The following is a 24,858-nucleotide window of genomic DNA, read 5'->3' as shown; positions in this document are numbered from 1 at the left end:
TTTTAGATGTTTTTTGTATATATGGGCACATCTATCTATACCTATATACACATGTATATGTATTCATATATAAAGTATTTTACACTGCAAGGATTTTAAGGATATTTTGAGCACCATTGTCTCTTTGAAAACAAACAAATGCATGAGCAAACTTTTCAAGGTTCATTTTTTAGTCAAGCCTATGTAAGATACATCTCTAAGCTGCCCCCACCCCATGGTCACTCTTTAAAACCTGCTTCAAGGCTTACAGGGTCATTTTAAAATTTATAGATAATCTTAAAATCTTATGTTATTATAATATAATCTGGACAATTAGCTATCTCTGTATTTTTAATTTAAAATAGTATAGGTACAATTTTTGTTGACTGCTTTACATACTTATAACAAAGGCAGACAGGTAGCTTAAAAGGAATAAACTAAAAATAATGTCAAACTTTTTATCCTGCTTTAGATACCTCAGTTTGAAAAATCTAGCTTTTAAATTGACAAAAATTAACTTTAGATCTTCCAAAAGAAAATTTGGGTTACATATATTTTAATCCAATTTCTTACAACCAAAGAAAACAAACTTTTCCTATTAAAAACATATATACTATATATGTGTGTGTATATATACACACATATAAACCTGGCCTAAGCATTTTTATTACTATGAAGATACAACAAATCCAGTACTTTAAATGGCCCTATATCACGCTTATGTGTAACAAAATAACTTTAACTCCATTTACCCTTCCTAGAATTGTCCAGATTTGGTGGAATCTTTTTATCCAAATTATACAAAAGATGTCAGTCCTTATTGGCAACAAGACTTACGATGTCTTCTACCTGAAGTGCTGTTTCTTGATTAAATTAGTGTCTAAGGTGTCCTTTCATACAGTTAGATGGGACTTATACCATTTATTCTAGTAAAAGGATATAGATAGTACTACAATGACTCCTTCTGGTCCACTTCTATTTCTGACCATTAAGATGAAAAATAAGATTTGGTTATGACTACAAGGTCATAAAATTCTGATTTTTAACAGGTTTGATCTCTTGTTTCTAACATTGTTATTACTATTTGGTCCATTCAAGAGAAAATATTATTAAAAGAAGTTTTTTTAAACTTATGACAATTTTTGTTTACTGTGCATAAAACTACACACATATTTATGTAATTAGACAATAAAAATGAAATATTTAAAGAGAATAGGTTTGTGACTATTTTCAGGACATCTATTACAATTTGGTGTTTGTCTTCAGCTAAAGAACACAATATTCAAAATTCACCCGGGATTATTTCTAGTCTGAGATCCTTTTAATGTTTTTTTTTTTTTTTTTTTTTTTGACCAAGAGACAAAATTATAAACTTGAATACTTCTCTCATACTATAAATCCTGACCACAGTTTCTTCTCTCTCTCTAGTCTTCTCACTCCATCTTTCTTCTCCCCTAAACATTCTGTTTCTTCTTCAGAAAAGAGCAGGCATCCAACAAGCAAACAGGACAAAACAAGATACAATAAGGCAAAGCAAAAGCCCCCATAAGAAGTCCAGGCAAGCAATTCAATAGCAGACAAAGAGTGCCAATGGTGCATAATAGTAAATGATACATCTATTCTCACTTTTAGGAGCCCTACAAACCCCAAGCTAATAGCCATAACACATACGCGTCTTACACCCATCAGAATGGCTAAGATAAAAAATTCAAGTGACACCACATATTAAAAGAAGTTTTAGAAAAATAGTATATCATTTTCTAATTTGTTCTATAATGAGACTTTCTACTTACTGTTATAAAATAAATCTGGTACAGTATCAGATTTGATATATTAAGTTATTATTAATTAATTTATTATTTTATATAATATACAATGTATTGTTGATATAATTTATTACTAATATAGTAATAATATAATAAAACAGATCAAGCCAGTATCCACAAAGAGGAGCTACGGTAATTTAAACATTGAAGATCAGTCTTTCCTAGATTTATGGCTAGCCACTCCACAAGAATTTATAACTATAAGTTACAAATAAACTTAGAAAAACTAAATTTAAAAGACAATAGATTTAATGAAATATTCTAAATATAAATAAGGTGGTTCATATGGTACAAATACCTGTAAATACGGGGAGAATGTTTTATTAAAAGTGTGTAGATTCAGGTTGTTTAAAATACATATTTCTTTCATCTGTTACCTTTAAACTAAAGAGTGTTCATGATTATTTTAAGTATAATAATCCTATTATATTTCACATGTAAATGTTATATCAGATAGAGCAGATGAGGAAAAACAAAAGACAGATCCGAATCATTATGCTAATAGTTTTAATATAATCCAGGTTTTTCCTTAATTGCTTTACCGGCTATTCCCTTCTCCTAAGGACTGCTGTCTTCCCAGCTACTCAGCCCTGTCCATATCAGATTCTAAGAATGAGCCTTCCTAGCTACATGGGACATTATATTATACTAGTTAAAACAATATGTGCCCCCTGCAAGGCACAGAATGTGATTGGTACTACTGAGATGGGAGGCTGTGTCTACAAAAACTGTTTTGAGCTGTGCTGCAAAGGCCTATTAACTGATAGAATGTCGGTGGTTTGAAGAGGTTGGAAAGGTCTAGGCCCAAAGCATAATCCTAAAAAAAAAAAAACAAACCTAATCATATAAAGCATTCTTTAGCCTTGTATATAGCTTTTCTTTGCTTGGTGTTGACGGGAAAAATGGGAAAACAGAGAGTGAACTTTACTTGGGTTAGGGGTCAATAGAGGAAGAGATAGGGCTGGGTGGGAGGGAAATATAACACAAAGGATGTCTGAAAATCCACAGGGAATCATATTATTCTTTATTTATATATGAATACATATGTGAATACATATGTAGTTTAGATAAAGTTACCACACTTGAGCTGATAATGCTCCTGGGAGATTCAACACACATGTCTACTCAGATCAGAAAAGGAGCCCACAACAGACCTCAGTACGGATACACCCAAATCCAACATGGTGAACCAATGTGTTTTATTGAGGTTACTTACAGGAACATAGGGGCAGTTGCATCATCAAAGCCCACCACCACATGGGTGATAGTTCACAAAAGCTGCAAAACCTGGGGCAAACTGCACAGCCTCAGGCAACTGAACAGGCTGGGCAAATACCCTTTCTAACGGTAGACTCCATTGAAGAAACCTGATTATCCCTTTGTCAGTGGGTGTCAGTTACAGTCAGCTTCCTGCTTGGGGGTGGGAGACCATGTCTACTTACCTCCCTCAATGCTGAGATCCCATCTGGCTTGAAATTGTGCAGGCCTTGTGCATTCTGTAACAGTATAGCAAGTTCATATTTTTATTAGGTCTATTTTGTCTGGAAAACAGTTTCGTTGGAGTCAAGCATCACCTCTGGCTATTACAATCCTTCCATTTTCTCTTCCCATAGACACCTGAATCATGAAGGATGTGGTTTAAGGAAAACATCTCATGTAGGACTGACTGCCCCAAAGTCCCTCAGTCTTCACACATTGCCCAGTTGTGGATCTCTGTATTAATTCTGATATAGTCAGGAAGCTTCTCTGATGTGAGCTGAGCGAGGTCCTGATCAACGGGTACGGCAGAATGTCATTAAGAGTCATTTTGCTGCTATGTTCCTTTAACAGAGTAATAGCAATAGCTTTTCCTCTAGGCCTGTGACCTGTCTAGTCCCAGCTTCTTGGCTCCCTTAGCAGTGTTAGGTATGGGTTGTATCTCATGGGATGGGTCTTAATGTAATCAGAAAGTGGATGGTCACTCCCATAATATGCGTGCCACTATTGAACTGGTGTAAAGCTTCTAGTTGGGCACCAGCTGAACTAATCCATGTTCAATGATACTGTTATTTTCAGCAGTAGGGGACTATCTCTCAAAGAAACAGCAAACATTTTCATCATTTTGTTTCAACAAAGTAACATGTACCTTTGTTTAAAAAAAAAAAAAAACATATCTTTAGACCATGGTATGACCTCTTTAGGAAAAATAGTGAAAGCAAAACTTTCATCTTTTTCCCAAGAGAGAGGGAAAAAATTAGCATGTGTGTTTGTGTGTGTGTGTTCTTATACTTTCTTTTTTGTTTTTGTTTCGAAACAGGTTTTTTTCTGTGTAGCCTTGGCTGTCCTGTACTCTCTTTGTAGACCAGGCTGGCCTTGAATAGAGATCTGCCGGCCCCTGCCTCCCTGGGTGCTGGGATTACAGGTGTGTGCCACCATGCCCAGATTCTTATACTTTCTTATACTTTCTCGATGCATATAATAAATGTTACAGATGTTTCAAGCTTCTAAACATAAATTTGGCCAAGGGAGTCCTGGGTCACAAATCAAAATAAGAATCATTACACACACACGCACACACACGCACACACACGCACACACACGCACACACACACACACGCACGCACATGCACACGCACGCACACGCACACACACACACGCACGCACACACACACGCACGCACACGCACACGCACGCACACACACACGCACACGCACGCACGCACACACACACGCACACGCACACGCACACACACACGCACACGCACGCACGCACACACACACGCACACGCACACGCACGCACGCACACACACACACACACACACACACACACATATATACATGCATCGTTAGACCAATACTATACATATGCACAAAGACAAGAGGAAATGTTGGTTTGTACAAACTTTAGTGATTATTCAACAGGTGGGGGATATTTTTCTTTTTCCTAAATAATATTTCAACTGCGATTGTTATTTTGTTGCACAGTTGTCTCCCCACGATTGCATATTTATTAGTCCTCCTTTGCTGATCCTAGGTTAGCCTAAGGACAGCTTAAATTTACATTATTTGTTGCTTTAGTAGTTTTAAGTTTTTTTTTTAAAAAGATTTTGAATATTATTCTGATGTATCTAGACTATTTGTTGTTGTTATTCCGTTTATCTGGACATGAATAACTCCTTCGAATTCGCGTTTTCACCACAGGAAAACACTTCCCCAACATGTTTTAGCATGTCAACTCTGGACCTTTGTTATATTTATCTCAGGAATTTTATTGTATATTTTTCCTTTCTTCTCCTACCCTCCCCTCAATAAAAATTCTGCCTGAATTTAAAAATATTTTCATCTTAAAACTATTGCTGCCCAGTCTTCCTTTTAAGTAGATATAGTCATATGAGACACTGAAATCTGAAGAGATATATTTGGGCATCAGTGGGTGGTGCTTCTGAGATGCTCTTGGAGGGAGCTGACTCATCTAGCAAGCTGTAGAACCTCTTTACTCTTCCACCATATTAGATACAGAATCTTATTGTGGGAAATAGGATGCTAAGAGCCATTTTGTAATCCAGGGAAGAGAGCCAAACATTAAAGATGATGGACCAAAGGCTAAAATATAGTCTGCATTCTAATAGCATTATGTGTCTGCCCTATCAGCTCTGATCTGTTCTAAAGGTGAAAGAAATATAAGTAGCTCTCTTGTCTAGGCAAACACTGGGCTTTTACTTGGTGCCTCGAAAACCTTCTCAGATAACAAACAAAGGTAAAGTTTTAAAGTAGTTGCTTTTTGGTTGTTGTTGTTGTTGTTAGGGTTGTTTCTTTGTTTGTTTTGTTGTTTTGTTTTTTGAAACAGGGCTTCTCTGTGTAGCCTTTGCTGTCCTAGACTCACTTTGTAGACCAGGCTGGCCTCAAACTCACAGAGATCCGCCTGCCTCTACCTCTGTGAGTGCTGGGAATACAGGGATGTGGCCACCACACCCATCTAGTAGTTGCCTTTTTATGCATCATTTTTTTCTTTTGTGTTCTCAAGTTTTTGTCTTTCCCAAACCTCTAAGTTGATTTTTATTTCATTTTTTAAAGATCTGGTTTAACACTTGTGTGTTTATGATTTTTTTTCAACATACACAAGTATAATTTATAAGGTTGAAAAATTGCTGGTAGACATTTCAAACTGCATTTTTTCTTTTTCTTTTATTAATTCATTCATATTACATCTCAATGGTCACCCCATCCCTTGTATCCTCCCATTCCTCCTTCCCTCCCATTTCCCCCTTATTCCCCTCCCCTATGACTGTGACTGAGGGGGATTTCCTCCCCCTGTATATGCTCATAGGGTATCAAGTCTCTTCTTGGTAGCCTGCTATCCTTCCTCTGGGTGCCACCAGGTCTCCCCATCCAGGGGACATGGTCAAATACGGGGCACCAGAGTTCATGTGAAAGTTAGTCTCCTCTCTCCACTCAACTGTGGAGAATGTCCTGTTCATTGGCTAGATCTGGGTAGGCATTCAAAGTTTACTGCACGTATTGTCCTTGGTTGGTGCCATGGTTATCAAACTGCATTTTTTCTGAATCCTATTTGTACTCTTATTTGACTGTTAGTGATGACACTTCCTTTTTTCAGCTTTTACTTTGAACAGTAAAGCCAGGCTAATGTTGAACAGGTGATCAGAGGTATATATTTCTAGACTTCTTGCCAGAACTAGAGAGCCCTGATATTAGTGAGAGGATGGGGTGAGCTGTCAAAAGGCAACCACTCAGAGTTTTTTATTTAATTAATTTATTCAGATTACAACTAAAATGATATCCCATCACTTGTATCCTCCCATTCTCCCCTCCCTCCTGCTTTCACCCTGTTCCCTTTCCCTAGGTCTAAGACCGAAAGGGACCACCTCCCCCACTATATGGTCATAGGCTATCAAGTTCCATCTTGGTAGCCTGCTTATTCTTTCTTTGAGTGCCGTCAGGCCTCCCCACCAAGGAGAAGTGGTCAAATATGGGGCACCAGAAGAGGTTTTCTATTCATCTAGCATAGTGGTTTGAATGAGAATGAGCCCCATAGACTTATATGTTTGAATACATGGTCCCCAGTTAGTGGAACTGTTTGGTAAGGATTAAGAAGTGTGGCCTTGTTGGAGGAGTCATTGAGAGTGGGCTTAGAGGTTTCAGAAGACTCTTGTGGTTCCCAGTGTGTTCTTTGCCTCCTGCTTGTGGCCTGGGATGTGAGCTCTCCGCTGCTGTCCCAGCCACCTGCTTCCCCGTCTTCATTCTGCCGTCAGTCATGAAGTCTAATTCTTTGGAACCGTAAGCCGAATTAAACTCTTTCTTTTATTAGTTGCCTTGCCTCCATCATGGTGTTTTATCACAGCAATAGAAAAGAAACTAATACAGTTATTAAGAAATGTTTTAAATTGGGATCTTCACAAGGTTGTATGTGGCTCTATGGTCACAGGGGTGGGAGTTTTTGCAAGTGGTAATGAGGGGACGAATGACAGACATGTAGGACACTTCCATTCTCCATTCTGAAGGGAGGTTGAGTCTAGTCTCAGAGCAGAGAGCATCCTTGCCTGGCACTCCTTCCTTCCCAAAAGGAGTTGGGATTAAGAGACTATTGCAACTCCCACCAGGCATGGTAAGAAGACCACAGGAAGGAGAGCTGGGGAGAACCAGCAGAGTGTGTGGGCATGACAACCACTTTCTGGTAAGGAATGGCTTGTCTTGGCCGCTCATCTCAAACAGGTGCATGCCACAGATGGCAGCTTCCGCCTCGGTATTCTCCAAAAGTCACCCACTCAGCACACCAGAGGTTTGCTATCCAATGTTCCCACAAGGTGCTCATGGGTTTGCAAGATGTGGCCAACATTTGAGGTCCCTTACAATCAAGGGATGTCCTCTTGCCCAGAATTTTCGTCATTTAGCACTGAGTCCACTGAGATTCCAAGGTATCTCATGTTAAAATTTTTCTTATCGTCTCAAATTTGTGTCTGAAACCAAATTCATGACTTTACCTGGTAACTACATACTAATTCTTATATTTCTGAAAATTTGTGTCCAAGTAAACATATTGGAGTTTGGCAGCCTCCACACAGAGGATAATAAATACCCATGAATTTGCTCCAGAATTGCACTTTCCAATCTTCCAATTCTCATGGATGTCATTCTTTGCTCAACGTTTAAAAGTTAATGTCAGAATGTTACTGAACTTGGGGGTTACAACCTGTGCCCCAACCTCTGGGCTCCTCCAGGCCATGCAATGGTGGCTGGCTGTTTCCCAGAATTCCATGGGTAGCAGGCTTCCTGAAGCCTTGGGCCTGCTTTAAGGCCCCAGTTTTGTGGTTGGGGATTTCCTTTACCCAGATCTTAAATGCCACACTTACATGATTCCTTTAAGAGTGTGCTATAAGCACAGTTGGTTTTTCTTTAGCTAAAGAGTCAAAATAATGAGCTTCCAGCTTTGAGAGGTAATGCAAGAATATGCTGCTTTTTGTATAGCCAAGACTGTTGCTGTCCAGGTTGGCATTAGGCTGGTGGTGCTGGGGCTACTGGAAAGCAGGGTGGAGGCATCATTTCCTTCTTGCTAAAAGTGCTGAATGGTGCAGCCAGTGATGATGATTAAATATCTCTTTACTGAAACACAAGTTTTGTGTCTGTTCCCACACTCAGAGAAAATTAACCATGAAGCCCCTCAGGTGGTTCCTTCTGGGAGGCAGCGGTGGAGGGCTATTTTGGGGGAAGTGCATTTATCATGGTCTTCAGTATTTCTTGTCCTCGTGGCACCATTACAAAATCCTACATTTCCCAACTGTGTCTGTACTTGCTTGCATGGTGTATTTATCACCGTGAACGAGTTGTCATCTTCCTAATCTACATCTGTAACATTTGTTTTTAACTACATTGAACAACGAGGGCTGCAGTCTGGTCTCATAGGAAAAAAACATGCAGAAGCTTAGGCAACGTTTTTAGGGCAACGTTTTTTATAACATTGCATTAGAATGAAAATAGACTTATTTGGGAGATAAATAATGTAAGAGTAAGAGCAGAGGAAAGGTTTCCCGAGCCGAGTAAGGTCGTTTGAACAATGTGAGGTGGGTTTCCTTTCTGCAGGACCTCACAGTGACACTCATCCACTCTGGGTAAGGCCACTACATACAGCTGCGCAGAGGGTCTGCCCTGTCCCCACAGCAAGCAGGTCTCATGGGAACACTTCCTCCAGGATGGATGTGATGATGGTGAGGGCCTAGGAATCAGGCACATTTCCTGATAGGGGAACCCAGGGAGACGGGTCATAACTTGGTAAGAAAGATGGTGAATTTTCAAGATGGTGGCTTCTCTTTACCCTCCTCACCTGAGACAAAATCCTGGAAGCTTAAAACAGAGCCCTGCGTGCTTTTTCCTGTCAGTAGTGGAGTCTGCTGATTTACTGGCTCAACAAGCTCAAGTCAGTACCAGAACATGCTTACATTACATTACAGATGGGCCAATCAACCATCCTATCCTGTTTCAAACTGAACACCCCTAAATTAGGGAAAGAAAGGACCTTAAAGGCCCTTTAAAAAATAGTTTTCAAGTAGAGGCCTTAGGGTTCTCTGTGTGCTTTGTGCTCTTCTGTCTGTCTGTCTGTCTGTGTTCTCTTACCCCTAATATAAGCTGTTCTTCACCAACTGATTCTGCCTGCTGATGTCTGCTGTGTCTGAGGTTTCCCTGCCGCAGCTGCACTGCTACCTGTTGCACCTAATTTGCCTTTTAATTCTTTAACTCGCAGAGAAAATGAACCTAATTAAGACCCTAGACAGTAACAATGGGATCACAGAGCAGCTACCGCAGCGTTCCAGGAGCTTTTGGCATAAAGCTATTTTTCTTTAAAGCATCTTTGAAGTGTGTTGTTTAATGAGGAAGACTGTCAAACCTCTATCTAATCTGCTAGAAATCTTGTCATCGTGGCATGGCTGGAGTTTGCCAGTGGTTAGCCACTAAAATGCTACCAGCTTGGCTCAGAGGTTCTCAGAGACCCTTTCACAAGTGAGTGAAACTCTGAGGGTTCACAGGGTAGGAATGTCTTTCCTGGATTGAGACTCCTGCTTTTCTGTTTTACTGGTGTCATTTTTTTTTTGGTAATACTTAGTATTTTAGAATTACTTTAATAAAGTATAATGTATAAAATATATTTATATAAATATAAAATTAATAGCATCATCTGGGTTTTTAAGTGGTTTTCATTTTGTTTCTTCCGGTTTATTATATCTTTTTTACTCATAATATTTTCTCTTTTATAATGTCCTTTATTTCCTTTTGCCTTCAGTATTTCCATTTCTTTGATTTTCTTTCTTAGTTCAAATGTGCTGCATTTTATTTTACTACTTTTATTTCATAATGAATTTTGAAGCCTAGCCTGTGGAAAATGGAGATAGCATGGTACCTAAGTAGACCTGGGGGCAGATCACAAGCTTGACTATTGTTTTTACCTGTTCTGCCTAGTGTCAGGCAGGCTGCTCCGTTTTCCTCCGAGCCTCTGGTTCTTTAAGGTGGAGCTGGCGATTAGCTGTTGTAAGTCTCTCAAGAAAGATGTATTGTAAAGATTCTAGCCTGGGACCTAGATGAGAAGTGCCTAATAAGGTTGTTTGTAATGTCATTGTTCCAGCAGTTTAAGAGTCCCCAATAGTGTCTTCACAGGAAACCAATTCTATCAGCCTTAGCACTTCCTTCACCGTTAGTTACTCTCAGCCTGTGGCTTTTAAAGAAGCACAAACACCCCATTCACCTTCCGCCTTGGGGTGGAGAAAGCCCAGTGAGTGACTGTACTGAGAGGTGGCACCTTTCATGCTCACTAATGATTGAAAGCGTGCATCCGCTGGCTGTATTGCCCTTTGCCTGGATCCCGGAATGTGGTCACTAGGAAACTGGTCCTAGGATTTCACAGAAGTCAACTGTCTAGCAGGTGCTGCATGTGTGGTGCCTTGGCTCATAATGAGAGGACCTACCCTTGGGCTACGCCCAACCTTGAGAGCAGGTGATTTCTCTTTTGTACACCTTTCTTGAAATGAAGCCAAGAATGAGACGTTTTACTTGGGCTTTGGTGTTGACTCTGTTTTTTAGCAATTAAACTTTATTATGTAACCCAACTAGCTTATAAAAGAAGGAAAAAGGTTAAAGGGACGAAAGAGTGAACCTTCTGGTAGCCGTTCCATGGGACGGATCCTTAGGTGTCTCTCTGGCCGGCGTGCTGCTCCAGCTTGTCCGCTGCTCCTGCACGCTCTCTCTGCAGCCGCCTTTGTTTTTCTCTCCCTTCCCCAACTCCCCCAGTCACGTGGGAAGGACCGGCTCCTTCTCCCGGTGAGGGTCCATTAGAAAGACAATAGACCAGGTGGGGTTCCCAGGTCTGCTTCCTGAATTCCAAACCCAGGATGGCTCCACTCAGTCTGTCACAAGGTATTCATGGGGTGCCCAAGGGTAAAGCCCACCAAGACTGCTCCCACCTGTGACAAAGCTTACTCCTTCCCACACATCTTCCTTCTCTTTAAAAAAATTAAGAACTATAAACACACATATATATATATATATACATAATCATCAGGTATCAAGTATATAACCAAGTTCTTTTATATTTGTTAACCTGAGAAAAAATATTTTACTATCTTACCAAAGAGAGTCTTTTTTTTTTTTTTCATGAGAAATTTCAATTATCTATCTATAAAGGTGTTTTTAATTCTTAAACTAAAGCTTTTAGTAACACCGTGGCTATCTAGTCTTCAATCTCATCAGAGATCCAAGAAGGAAAATCTATCTAATAAAGGATGTGCTGGCAGGCAACTTTCAAGTTGCATAGGACAGAGAGAGCAGACTGCCTGGATATTCACCGAAGTCTCTCCTTCATTGGGGCAATCAGTCTTTAGCCTTATCGGCCCAAAACATCCAACAAACTGCTTTTTGAAGCAGGAAATCCGACGGTCCGGTCCATCTAGTCTCTTTAAAGCTGGACAGTCAACTTTCCAGCATCACTGTTGATCATTGCAGCCAGTCAGCCTGTCATCAGCAGTAGAGATAAGAGCATTTTCTCTGTCCAGTGACCATTCTGTCACCTGCGTCTCTTGAAGCCCCCATCTTCAGTGATGCAAATGGAGAAGCGGCCAGGAGTAGATGTCTCTCTCTGTCAGGAAAGCCCTCATCTTTAAATGCCATATTCTGTGGATCTCTGAAGAGTTTGAAAACCAACTCTATCTATTCCTACAGTTAGCTACTATTCCTTTGGAGACATATACAAGAAATTAAACAAACCTGTTCTATGACAAAGTAAGTTAGTATTTAGTAGGATTTTTTTGTAACTAAATATCAACTTTTATCCCCAATCTTCCTGAACAGTTTTTCCTAAGACATTAGTGGTACATGAATAATACATTAAATAAACATTGAATAAAATGAACTTAAGTTTCTAACATACAATATATAATATTTTGTCAACATATAACATACAATACATAAGGCAAAAATGAAAGACAATATACAATTTAAATTTTTATCAATGAAGCAAAAGTTGAAGTCTTAAATTTCCATCAATCAAAAGTCTTAAATTTTCTTCAAACTACAATACCAATGTAAGATTTTTGAAGTTAGTAGATTCAATAATCTACTTTTAGTCTACAAACATGTGTCCTCCCTTCCTGGAACATGTGTCCTCCCTTCCTGGAACATGTGTCAAAATGAAGCCAAGAATGAGACGTTTTACTTGGGCTTTGGTTTCATATTTATCGAGAGATATGGATTGTGGAAAAATGATTTTTTTTCCATTTGAAGAAAACCAATTGCAGGGTGGGGGTGGATCATAGCAGCAGGAGTGTTCCTAGCATCTGGATTACACCAGACCCAGCATGACCGCATCTAGACTCACTGTAACATGAAATTCTTCCTTCTGGTACCCAGTCTCTCTCAGTTTGGATGCAATTCATCTCAGCATTTTATCTTTCCTGAAAAATCTGAGCATTACGATAGACTAGACTCTGTATTTATTCATTTCTTTGTATTCCAGATTTTCTACGGTGATAAAATTCGCTGAGAAAACACTGTTGGGGTCTGATTGAAAAGTGAGACGCCTGCTTTTGTTTCTTCACGTCTGGTCTAGAGACCTTGCCCCTCAAGTCATTTGAGGGTGCTAATTAATACACAGACTCCAAACTCCAGAATGGGGCTGTACGTTCTATATTCTCTGGTACTAGGATGACTCTGCACGTTAGCTTTGTCACCTAAATTAAGAATTATCGGAAGCCTGTTCATACACAGAAGCTAGGACATTGAATCTTAGCCCGGGAGCCAACCTTACCCATTTGCCCACCTTGCCCCAGGCTGGCAACTGCTGCTCCGAAGTCCACTCTGCCTTTCTCTGGTTCAGCGTGCTGGTCACATAAAGCTACCCATATTCCTTGTCCAGGCTCCAGCGGACTCCAGGGTAACTCTCCACTCTTTCACATTAACTCCTTCACTGGTTTGGTTTTCCCGAACTTCCAGTGTCATTTATTGAGGTCTTTGTTTGTTTGTTTTGTTGGTTTTTTGTTTGTTTGTTTGTTTTGTTTTTCTGCCACTGAACTTTGACAACAGTTTTTGGATACTCTACCAGGCTAAACTATGGGGTCTTTACCATCTACTTGTTTGCTTTCTGCAAAGGTACACTCAGAAATCACAGCACTCTTGCCTACTCATGAAGCATGAGAAGGGTGGGTCACAGTGCATGGGATGGAGCTTAATGCCCATGCAGCTGATGGATGCTCTCTCAGGGCTAGCAACACACTGCTACCCTTTGGAGAATAGAAAACTCTTTAGATGATGGTTCTCACCCCAGCAGAGGCTGTAGCTGTTACTGTAAGAATCCAGACCCAGCATGCCTATGCAACTGCTGCCTTATTATCTATGAAATTTAACTAAAATCTTCCTGGCTGTAAATTCCAAATCCTCACTAAGAATGCTAAATTATATACCTTATTTGATTATCAGTTTGGAGTGAAATGAGACCATGTGTTTTCACAGCTCAATGTCTGCACTGATCCAGATAGGTTTTGTTGCTATTGGGTTTTTTTCTTTTTTGTTTGTTTGTTGTTGTTGTTTGTTTGTTTGTTTGTTTTTTAAAGACAGGGTCTCTCTGTGCAGCCCTGGCTGTCCTGGACTTCCTTTGTAGACCAGGCTGGCTTCAAACTCACAGAGATCCACCTGCCTCTGCCTCCCCAAGTGCTGGGTTTGTAGCTATTGCTTTTGTGCTCACAAGCATCACTTTGACTCACAAAGATCATGGTCATTACTTCCCACTGAGGCCTCTGACCACTGTCCCATACGTGATAATATTGCTGTCTCTGGCAGGTTCTGGAACCCTGTCTACAATGCCAACTTTACTTAGCTTTCATTGTTTTCTCAGCTTCCTCCTAGGCTATAACAGCTTCCCAGGCCTTCTCGGTTTCTGACACTCTTGCCGGTTTTGAAGAGTACTGGTCAAGTACTAATGGAAGGTCCCTCCGTTGGATTTTATGTTTTCTCCTACTTATACTGTAAATGCGTATTTTGATGAGGAATTTCAGAGATCTCCCACATCATTCATTATATAAAATTCTATATGTGTATGACTTATTGCTAATGAGATTGGCCTTAGTCACTTATAGTTGCTGATATAGTTTTAGATCGGTCTCTCTCACACTCTTCTTTCTGTTCAGCACTCTTTGGAAGGAACTTCCTACTCCGGACACACTCTTGCCAAGTATATCAGCTTTTTTGAAGGTATAAATAACATGGAGTTCTCTTTTATAAATTTGTCATCCATTGTTTTTATAAGAATGGACTCGTGGGTACTTATTTTATGTTTTTGAGTTATAACTCTTTGCTTTATTACAAATTCTTTAGCCATGGGTGCTCATTCAGCTGAGCCCTCCCATGTCTCTCTGATACTTTGCATCCCCGTGGTGTATATTTGTTTTTTAATGTTTTAATAGGTACTTCTTTCTTTTTGCTACAATATATCTAGGCTTCTCAAGGTAACTCATTAAGACTTGGCTCCTGGAATTAATGGTATTTTGTGGTTTCAAATCTCATGCATACAACTTCATATAGGAATAGTTATCAACCTTTTACCTTTTTCTCTTCTGCTCTCAAAATACCTTCTCATTTCTAAGGACACATGATGGGATGGCTATATGAATTTAGAGATAATAGTCTGCTCGTGTGTCGTTTTAATTATTTCTTTTTAAAAAATTGAATATGTGAGCTGCACTTAGATGGATTAAACATGTTTTTCCCAAAATAACTTACTAATTCTCTCAATAAGGTCCATTTAATACTTTAAAACATGTTTGTTTTTAATTGTGTGTGTGTGTGTGTGTGTGTGTGTGTGTGTGTGTCTGTGTGTCTGTGCAGTATATGAACTTGTGCGCAGGTGCCCATGGAGGGCAGAGGCATGGGATCCCATTAGATTTAAGGCACAGGTGGTTATGACCCACCCAATGTGGGGGCAATAATTGGATTTGGGTCCTAGACAAGCACAGTATATGCTTTTAACTGCAGAGCTATCTCTCCAGCCCTGAATATTTAATGTAGTTTTTCTTTGCCTATTAGTATTAAGATACTGATTGACTCGATTTTTGGCTGTATGGACTCAATTCTATTGGCTTTTTAATCCAGCTGATAGAAACACCAGTAAAGTGATGCTGTTCTTTTCTTGCCTTCCTTTTTATATCTTAACGAACAGTTTCTTAAAGTAGGAGTGACTTTTTACTAAAGATGTCTAAATAATATACTTACTTGAAAACTATGTCTACTCTAATTTATTGCCGAAAGAGAACTTTGCAGCGCAAGTATGGCTGCTGTGCTCGCTTCGGCAGCACATATACCAAAACTGGAATGATACAGAAAAGGTTAGAATGGCCCCTGATTCAAGGATGATGTGCAAATTAGGGAAGCATTCCATATTTTTGGTGATAATGGCGAGATATGATAGACACTGATTTACATTTAAAGTTTTAGATGCACCAAGATAGGAAAGATGTTTTTTCAAGGCTGCCAAATACAAATAGCCAAACCACTATGAAAGTAACATTTACATAATTCCTGATGTTTCATGGTTCTTCTTGCTGTAGATAGTTTATTGCATATATGTGTAACAATATAAATGCATATGTAAAAAAATTAAATAAAATCTAAAAATAAAAATAAATAAAATATGGCTGCCAAGAGCCAAGTACATGAAAGTTTTACAGTCAGCTCAAAACTCTGAATTTTCTGTGTTACTCCAGGATGGAACAAAAGAAAACAAAGCAAAAGTTGACTTGGACTTACAAGTTTTTGCCCTTTGTGGAATAGTTCTTGCTGAACTATGCTGTGTTTTCGCTCTTCTGTGTACTGTGGTGCTATAGGGAGCAGCCATACAGGAGCTGTGCCCAAATTCCCTCTGGGAAAGTGTGATAGATGAACTGTGTGGTCCTTTCCACCACATGCTGCCCTTGCAAAGAGTTTGCTTCAGACTTTGAGTTAGCAGGGAATTTCTTGAGGTGATTGTGTTTAGGTTCCTTTTAGAGTGTGCAACACAGCACCTCTCAACCTGTGTGTCATGACCCCTTTGGGTGTCACAGGGGTTGCATATCAGATATCCTGCACACCAGATGTTTACATTAGGATTCATAGCAGTAACAAATTACAGTTATGAAGTTGTAAAGAAGATAAGCTTCTGGTTGGGGGTCACCACAACATGAGGTGTTCAAGGGTCACCACATGAGGAAGGTTGGGAGCCACTGCTGTGACATGTGATGGCTCCCTCTTTGGGCTGGCTAACACAAGACTCAGAACTAATTATGTGGCTCATTTTCAGCCCAGAGTTCATCTCTAAATGAGTTTACTATTATATTTTCCATTTGTACTTTAATTTCTTTTTTCATTAATTATTTGGGTTTAGATTTTTTTTTGTCATGTGTTTGTTCTTCATGTCACTCTAATGAACATCTGAGATAATCATTTAAAAGAAGAAGAGGCTATTTTTGACTCACAAATATGGAGATTTTAGTTCATGGTCTGTCAGACCATTTGTTTGGGGCCTGTAACAAGCTGGTGGGAATCCATGGAGGAGCAAGAACACTTACTCATTGCAAGTAGGAAGTGAAAGAGAAATGGAAATCTCACAGTTCTCTGGAAGCGTGTGCACACATGACCTAAAACTTCCCACCTCATCCCAGTGGTGTCATTGGACGTCATGCCTCTATTCTGTGGGTCTCTGGGAAATATTCCAGATCCAAACTATAGCAGCCATTTTTTTCTCTCTGCTGGCATTCAAGGCTTCCCTGTGCCATGTAGAGTGTTTGCCAACAACCCCAGTTTCTGCCCATTAATGCCACCACCCCACATTTCCTACACCCACATGTAGCTGTTTGAAATGTCACCAGACATTTTTATATGTTCCCTAGTGAATAAAACTGGTGGTATTTGCAGTACCAATCTAAAAAACACTCCCACATCTAAGACTCAGAACATTGTAGAAAGGGGGTGAAAAGATTGAAAGAGCCAGAGGATCGGGGAGCTCGCAGTAAGATGTGTCTCCTAGTAATGTATGTCATAAGCTACACCCATAAAGCCTGATTGACAAGACTGTTCAAATGTGAGCTGGCACTTCTGCTTTCAGTATATAGTCCTTTGAAGAAGAGCTATGAGGTGGGTTTTCTTTTGTTATGGCTTATCAGATGAAATGAAGAAAATTAGAAACATGTAAGAAGTACTTTTCAATGCTGAGCTACGAAATTCCTCCAAGCCGAAGAATCAGATGTCCATACTTGCTTATACCTGTTTGGATCTTTGTATAAAGGTCGCAAAAAGTATTTAAGAAAACAATGACTTCCTTTGCCTTAATGTCATGTTTCTGTTGTTCAAATGGTAACCCTAGTGATGGAGTGTCAAGACACGGAGCACCAGGAGTAGTGTTTAATGGTACAGCACTCTCCTCGTGTGTGGAAGACTTTGGGTTTACCCCACGTTCTGACAGGAAAATGAAATAAAATGGAATGTATATGCCAAAAGAGTTTATGTTGAGAAAGAACTAACCACCAGCTGTGGAAATCTTACCCCAAAATTGAATTTTGTTAAATTTTACAATATTGGTTTTTTTTTTTTCAGTCTTCTCTGCTAGACAGCAAGCACAATTTCACTAAATTCCATATTCCTAAGCCTAACACAAGCCAGGTGCATGATGGGTACTTCATACATGTCTGGGAAAGTTTGCATACAGTAAGAGTGCAAAGTTTCTCCCCCACAAAATATAGCTATTGTACTCAGAGCACCTATTCCCACTTATGGAGAACTCTGGTGCTGTGTGGCATGCTTGGTTCTCTTTTCAATGGCCTATGGGATAGAGTTGCTGAAGAAGTGGGACTGAGCTGTGAGACAAGGGGAACTCCCACAGGAGTCTGCCAGAAAGATGGCCACAGACCTCACAGCACCTCAGAATGAAACTGTCCTCAACGTTCTTCCATTAGGCTTGGAAGTCTGGGCTGCTAGTTCTTGTCTTTGAGTTGATTCTCTTTGGAGGAGTATAGACTTAAGACAGCATCTCTGTGCCATGGTTTATCCTGCAGAAGCTATCAGCACTGCCATCTGTCCATCTATAGTGGTCCCCAGAAGAAGATCTCCTCACAGCCCACAGTTCAGTACACCAATTCTCCCCCAGTGCTTCTTGCCTGTTAACTCTTCTTTTCATTACAATCATTTGAGCCAGTTTGCATTTCTTTCATGCACAGAATTTGAAGAGCTTAAATCACTTTTTTCAGATAAACAGTGTTAACGATCTAAATTTAGGTCTAAATCTGTTTACCTCAGATTTCTACAGAATATAAATTAAGTAAGGAGAAGGACTGAAGTGGGGGTCTGGAGACTGAGGCATCCTACCACTCTGCTGTTGATTTTGAATATGACCTTAATTGTTCAAGTCTCTTAACAATAAGCACGGAATTAAAGGGACTTTTGAAATAGAAGAGTCCCTTGGGCATGAAGAACATGAACCCAAAGGTCTAGGAGTAGCGCCTGGGACTCTATATTTATAACTGGCTCTGAGGCGTTGTCTACACCACTCCCATCTGAAGCCCCATATGACTTCAGCCTTAAAAAACAGTGAGTCTTAAAAATGCCAGTTCTTTATCGGCAAAGTAATTCCAGCTAACATATATGTGTCTGTATAGAAAGTTAAGGAAGTGGGAAGTTACCATTAGAACAACTGGTAGTAATGACTATAGTTGAAATTGGTAGGTGAGGCTTAAATTGGAAGCTTGAAGTGTATGAAGAGAGAGAAAATCATTCCTTGCTATCAATCAGCACTCTATTATTTATTATAAGAGGGCAGATAATAGGTTTGGAAGACATATCACCTTAATGACTTGATCAAAGCCGTTTATACCAGTAACCAGGCATTACACAGCTCCCGCTGATGTACCGTGATGTGCACAGCACTTTGACAGGTTCTCCTTCAGAACCCACTTCAGTCTGACTGTGACATGATCTTACTGGACAAACACAAACTGAGGAACAGTTCATTAAATAATTATCATTTGAAATGTCTAGTCATGGAAGACACGGAAAGACTGAGGAATTGCCAGAGTTGAAAGAGAGCAAGGAGGCAAAGCAAACACCATGAAATTACCCTGGAAGAAAAATGTACATCAATAAAATGTGGTGACAGTCTTTAGAAGGCAGTGTAGTACCAGTACCTAGTTTTGACTGAGGTACCATAGTAATCAGCATAAAATTAGATTTTATGGAGCTACATGGCATTCTATTCTAATTTGCCACTTTTTTTTTTTTAAAGTAAAAAGGACTCATAGATATGTTCTTCAAAGCTTTTCTCCACTTTTTCCAAATTTGCATTTTGTTTTGTTTTGTTTTTTGAGTGCAGATGTGCTCAAACAAATGAATTGCTTAAGTTGTATGTGGCATGCAATTTGCAAATAATGATTTTACATTCAATTATTTTACTATAAAACCATTTATCTTCCTCAAATCTGAAGCTCATTAAACAATTGTGAACAATTGTAGTTGCCTTAGCTATTCTTGTAGCATCCCTGAATCTAAAGGTTTTACAGTTAACAGAATGATAACCAGCTTCTATTGAGTTTACTGCAGATCGGGCACTATGATGAATGCTTTAATACCCTACCTCATAATTCTCCTCAATAACCCTACTATTACCACCACTTTATAGATGGAGAAATATTTAGAGATGTAAAATAACTTGCTTAAGTTCACATAGTAATTTGTTTGTCGAGCCAAGACTTGAACCATTACTTAAGCTTTCAATGATAGTATTTATAGTGCAGCTTAATAATAATAGCAGTTGATTCGTTCTCCCTGGTATTATTTTAGAGTCAACATTTTAAGGACAGTGACAAAGAGATTGGCCAGTGCTTTATGATCTTCAAATCAATGCGAACGAGCAAAGCAGGGTTCCAGAGAAGATGAAAGTGTCAAGTGACCTCTAGAAGATTCCTTGCATAGAGCAATTAAGGATGAGAAGAGATGTGAATTGTCTCTGATGGTCATAACAGATTACAGCATTGGTCGCAGCACCCCTATGCCAGTGGCTAAGTCAGCCAACAGGCTTTCCTTAGTTTAGAGTGCTTTCTAGGCAAAGTGGAGGGTGGGCCACAGAAGACCCTCACCTGGCTAGGCCTCCAGCTAAACCTGGGATAACACAATGATACAATGGTTGTGAGAACAGAGAGAGCAAAAAGAAAACAAAAGTCAGTTAATGTACTCTTTCCTGATTTCTTCTGTGTATATACCTAAGCCTCAAAGACAGCCCAAAGGCTTAGTGGGTTGAAAGGCCTGAAAAGGCTCAGTGGTCTCGACAACATGACTTGGAAATTAGTTATGTTTTCACCTCAGGATGGCTACATGCAGGAGGAAGAGCATTTGTCTCATAGAAGTCTCAACTGATGTTTATAGTAGTTAATGCTTTTATTGTTTATTACTGCGTCTGGTTACAGAAAGTTTTTAGGAAAGCTTGTTCTTATAAAAACAATTGATCTATGCTGTCATATGTTCTAAACATGAACAGACAATAAATAATCTTAACTAGAGATATTTGAAGAAAAGCAACAGGTCAAATAGTTGGGTTGGTTGGAAAGGAAGGAAGGAAGATGTGGGTTGCTTGGAAAGGATATGATAGAATTAATTTTTAAAATAAACACTGAAATATATTCCACTTAGAAATATCAAGAGTAGTTGAGGGAAAGATATTTTGTCAAAAAAACAATGTGTTACAAAAAAGGAAGTCTAAACTATAATTGTTGAATGAGCACTCGCATTATGAATTACATACTATTGATTAGTGAATTAGAGATTTAGGAACTACCTTGAGACACAGAATGCAGAGCAAGAATGTAAACAATTAGGAATTATGAAAGACAAGTGACTGGGAGAATAGTCTTTGCATTATACGCCCATCTAAATCCACTCTAACTGGCTATGCTGGCTCGTTTGATGTCAATTTGGCACAAGCAAGAGTTACTTTGGAAGAAGGAATCTCAGTTGAGGAAAATGTCCCAACAGAATTGTCTACGGGCAAGGCTGTGGCACCTTTCCCTAATTGACAATTGATGTGTGGAGACACAGCTCATTGTGGGCCTCCCCTGGCTTAGCTGAGCAAGCAGCACACCTCCATGGCATCTGCATCACTCCCTGCCTCCAGGTTTCTGTTCTGGTTGTAAAGTTGTTTTTGGTCATAATGTCTTATCACAGGAATGGAAACCTTAACTAAGACTCCAGAGCAGATGTAAATGGGGTGATTTTTAATGATGTATAAAAGAATATTTATTTAGAACGAACCTTTGTTTGAGGTTTCTAGTGGGAAGATTTTCCCATGCCTATAAAAGATATTCAGACACCCAGGGGGACCTGCACAAGCTGTTGCACCAACCAAGGACAATGCATGCAGTGGGCTTAGACCCTCTGTTCAGATGTAATCAGTGGACAGTTGAGGAAGGCAAAACAACAAGCTATCTGGATGAGACCTGGTAGGCTGGGGTTATATGGTTGCGGGGGGGGTGGTGGGGCTTCTGTCACGGGTACAGGGGAGGGAATAGGGCAGAAGAGGGAGGGAAGGTGGGAATGGGAAGATATAAGTGAGGGGATAACAATTTAAATGTAATCTAAATAGATTACAACAAAATTTTAAAATTTAAAAGAAAAAAAGAAACATATGCACATATTCATGTTCTAAGAATGTTTTAATTTTGTAGGTAAAGGAAAAGATTCTATAAATCTCTATATTACAATGATATATAGAAATGACCTATAGCATCATTGGCCAGGTCAGTGAGCATTCTTGATGAGAAGCAAAAACTGACCAGGTTGTGAGCCTGCGTTATTTTGAATAAACAGCCTAGCATTTGTACAGCAACAAGGAAATTTCACTTTGAGACATTCTGAAACTTAGAAAATATTCTATAAATCCATTATTTCTGAAAAAAAGTCTTCAAAAAATATAACCATAAAGTCATGTCCATGTCAATGTAGAAGTAATAAAAAGAAAGATGGCACAGATATGAAACAGCATTGAAATAACAGTCATCCAGATAATTCAAATTACTTTTTATTGAAAATAGATTCTTCTCTCATGCAATACAACCTGGCCACAGTTCCCCTCCCTATACTCCTTCCAGTTCCCCCACAGCTACCCTCTCCCCAGATCCACTCCTCCTCCACTTCTCTTCAGAAAGGAATAGGCCTCCAAGAGACAACAACAAAATACAGCAAAGCAAAATACAATAAGACAAGGCAAAAGCCCTCATATAAAGACTGGACAAGGCAACCCAATAGGAAGAAAAGAGTCGCAAGAACAGGCAAGAGATTCAGAGACATGCATACTTTTTAAAAATTCATACATTAGGAGGATAAATTAGCATCATACTAACAATCTGAAACTAAAGTTTCAATTGGTTAAAAACCACATATAGGAGAACACATCCAATTTTTGAGAACTTTATGCTATACCTTATTTTCTTTGTTATAGTATTCTTGTGTTGGGATTCTCCAGAGGTACGTAACCAATAAAATGTGTATATAATGTATAATATACACACATATAATTGTAAGAGAGAATTTATTATACTGGCCTAACAATCAAAGGCTGAATGGTCCTATCACAGTGGCTAAAGGACCAAGGTTAGGAAGCTGGAAGCCTCGGAAGAAGAGGAACAAATGATGAATTCTGGGCAAAAGTTGAGAAGTTTAGAAACCCCTTGGAGAATCACTTATTCAAATATGTGTTCAAAGGAAGAAGAATCTGGATTTTAATGTGTCTGAGTGATGGCAGGAGCTAAGGTCACACTCACGTGGGGGGCAAACTTGTGAGAAGACATGTGAGCCTCCTTCTGCCATGCACTCCATTTGTGCCCTTAACCTATCAGATGGTGCTACCCATGCTCCGAGCCAGACTTTCACTCACTTTGGAGATGAAGAAACACTCCATGGATACACCCAGACAACTCTCTGTGCAGTCAAAGGTGATAGAGGAGAGTAACCATCCCTGTACAAGTCTCAATGCACTTAAGATGCTAAGACTTCTGTTCTTGCTTCATGGATGAGCTCTCACCTATGAAGGTATATATTATATGGCTGTTGTTAGATTTATTCTGACCTTAGTGTCTCTGTTTCTCTAAACTTCTTCCTAATAGCCTGATTAGCTTAGTCTCTATATTCCCTGTGGGATGCTTCTTTGAATATCTGGTGATTGCTGGCTGTCTGGTCATATACAAGAGTGAGATTTAGCCTATAATTTGGTGAGTCTTGCTTAATCAGAGCACCTAGGTGTTCCTTCTTGAACTGGACATTTTATAGGCCTTGTCCTATGGACATGAGTTGTCATTAACAAAATTCTAAGAGTGGTAAGATCAGTAATTAGCATAGCATGGCTTTGTGGTGCACTTTGCCCTTCCTCTATACCTGAGCCCTCTAAGAATAGACTTTCAATTTATTGTAGGGGTGAGGAAGAGGATACGAATGCCAATGTTCAATATGTACAAGTTTTTCTATGTTGGCTTTTCTTCTCTCCAGTTCTGGAACTTTCTGTGACTATATAATTGGCTTCTTCTGTGGCAGCTTCCCTTTTTGATTTATGCTTTTTACTTAATATCCGATTGAGACTTTAGTCAAGAGTAGCATGGAAGAAAGAGGAAATAATAGGACCCACAGGGTCCTGGAAACCTACAAGAACTTTATGACAGGCAGATCTGGATCCTGGGGTCCTCCTCAAACTAAGGCACCAGCCAAGGAGAATATAGGCAGTAAGCTTCGAACCCCTACCAAGACCTAGCCGACGAACATGATATTCTACACCGTTGAGTGGAGAGTGAGATCTGACTCTCACACGAACTCTGGTGCCCCTTTTCTGATCATGTCCCCCGGATGGGTAGACCTGGTGGCACTCAGAGGAAGGATAGCTAGTTACCAGGAAGAGACTTGATATTCTGAGAGCATAGATAGGGGGAGGAAGTCTCCCTCAGTCACAGACATAGGGCAGGGGAGAAGGGGAGAAATGGGAGGGAGGGAAGAATGGGAGGAAACAGGGGAAGGGCTAACAATCAAGATGTAATATGAATAAATTAATAAAATAAAAAAATCATCATTTTAAAATGTATGGATTGCTTCTTGTCCTTATACTATCTTGCTTTCCTGTTGTTATCAATTTAGGTTTTCAAAGTTCTCTGCTCCCTTCTTTTCATCAAGAAAAGAAGCAGAGATAAGAATACATGTTCTGCTTCGGCTTATCAAAGAACTTTGTGGCAACATTTGTATGGAAAATTTCCTCCTCTCTCCACTGATAATGAAAGTCACATTTAGATTTTGGCTGGAGTTGTATTCAAATGTCTGTACATGCTTGTGACTTTTAAGAGCATATATTATCTGTACAGAATGATGGGCATCATTACCACATGCCCACACACGTGTACAATGTGCTTTGATCATCTCCAACATGTCATGTTCTCTTTAGCCCCTTCCTGCTAGTCTCCCTTCTACTTTCACCAACTTTTTAATCTAAATTCTGCCTATGAGCAAGTTGCAAATATTTCCTGTTTTGAGTCTTGCT

The 24,858-nt window shown here is 39.5% G+C and overlaps 1 protein-coding gene and 1 non-coding gene across 2 annotated transcripts in view; both read left to right on the top strand.

The window, feature by feature from the left end:
- The window catches only part of Hecw1 (HECT, C2 and WW domain containing E3 ubiquitin protein ligase 1), a 335,971-nt gene that overhangs the window by 8,865 nt on the left and 302,248 nt on the right, over positions 1 to 24,858 (top strand). The gene's annotated exons all lie outside the window — the stretch shown is intronic.
- Positions 15,607 to 15,714, top strand: LOC127187332 (U6 spliceosomal RNA). The gene has a single exon (XR_007830477.1). It is a non-coding gene; the product is annotated as a U6 spliceosomal RNA (small nuclear RNA).

This window comes from Acomys russatus, chromosome 3 (assembly GCF_903995435.1).
Source record: "Acomys russatus chromosome 3, mAcoRus1.1, whole genome shotgun sequence".
Taxonomy (NCBI): domain Eukaryota; kingdom Metazoa; phylum Chordata; class Mammalia; order Rodentia; family Muridae; genus Acomys; species Acomys russatus.
This window is presented reverse-complemented; position numbering and strand designations above follow the sequence as displayed.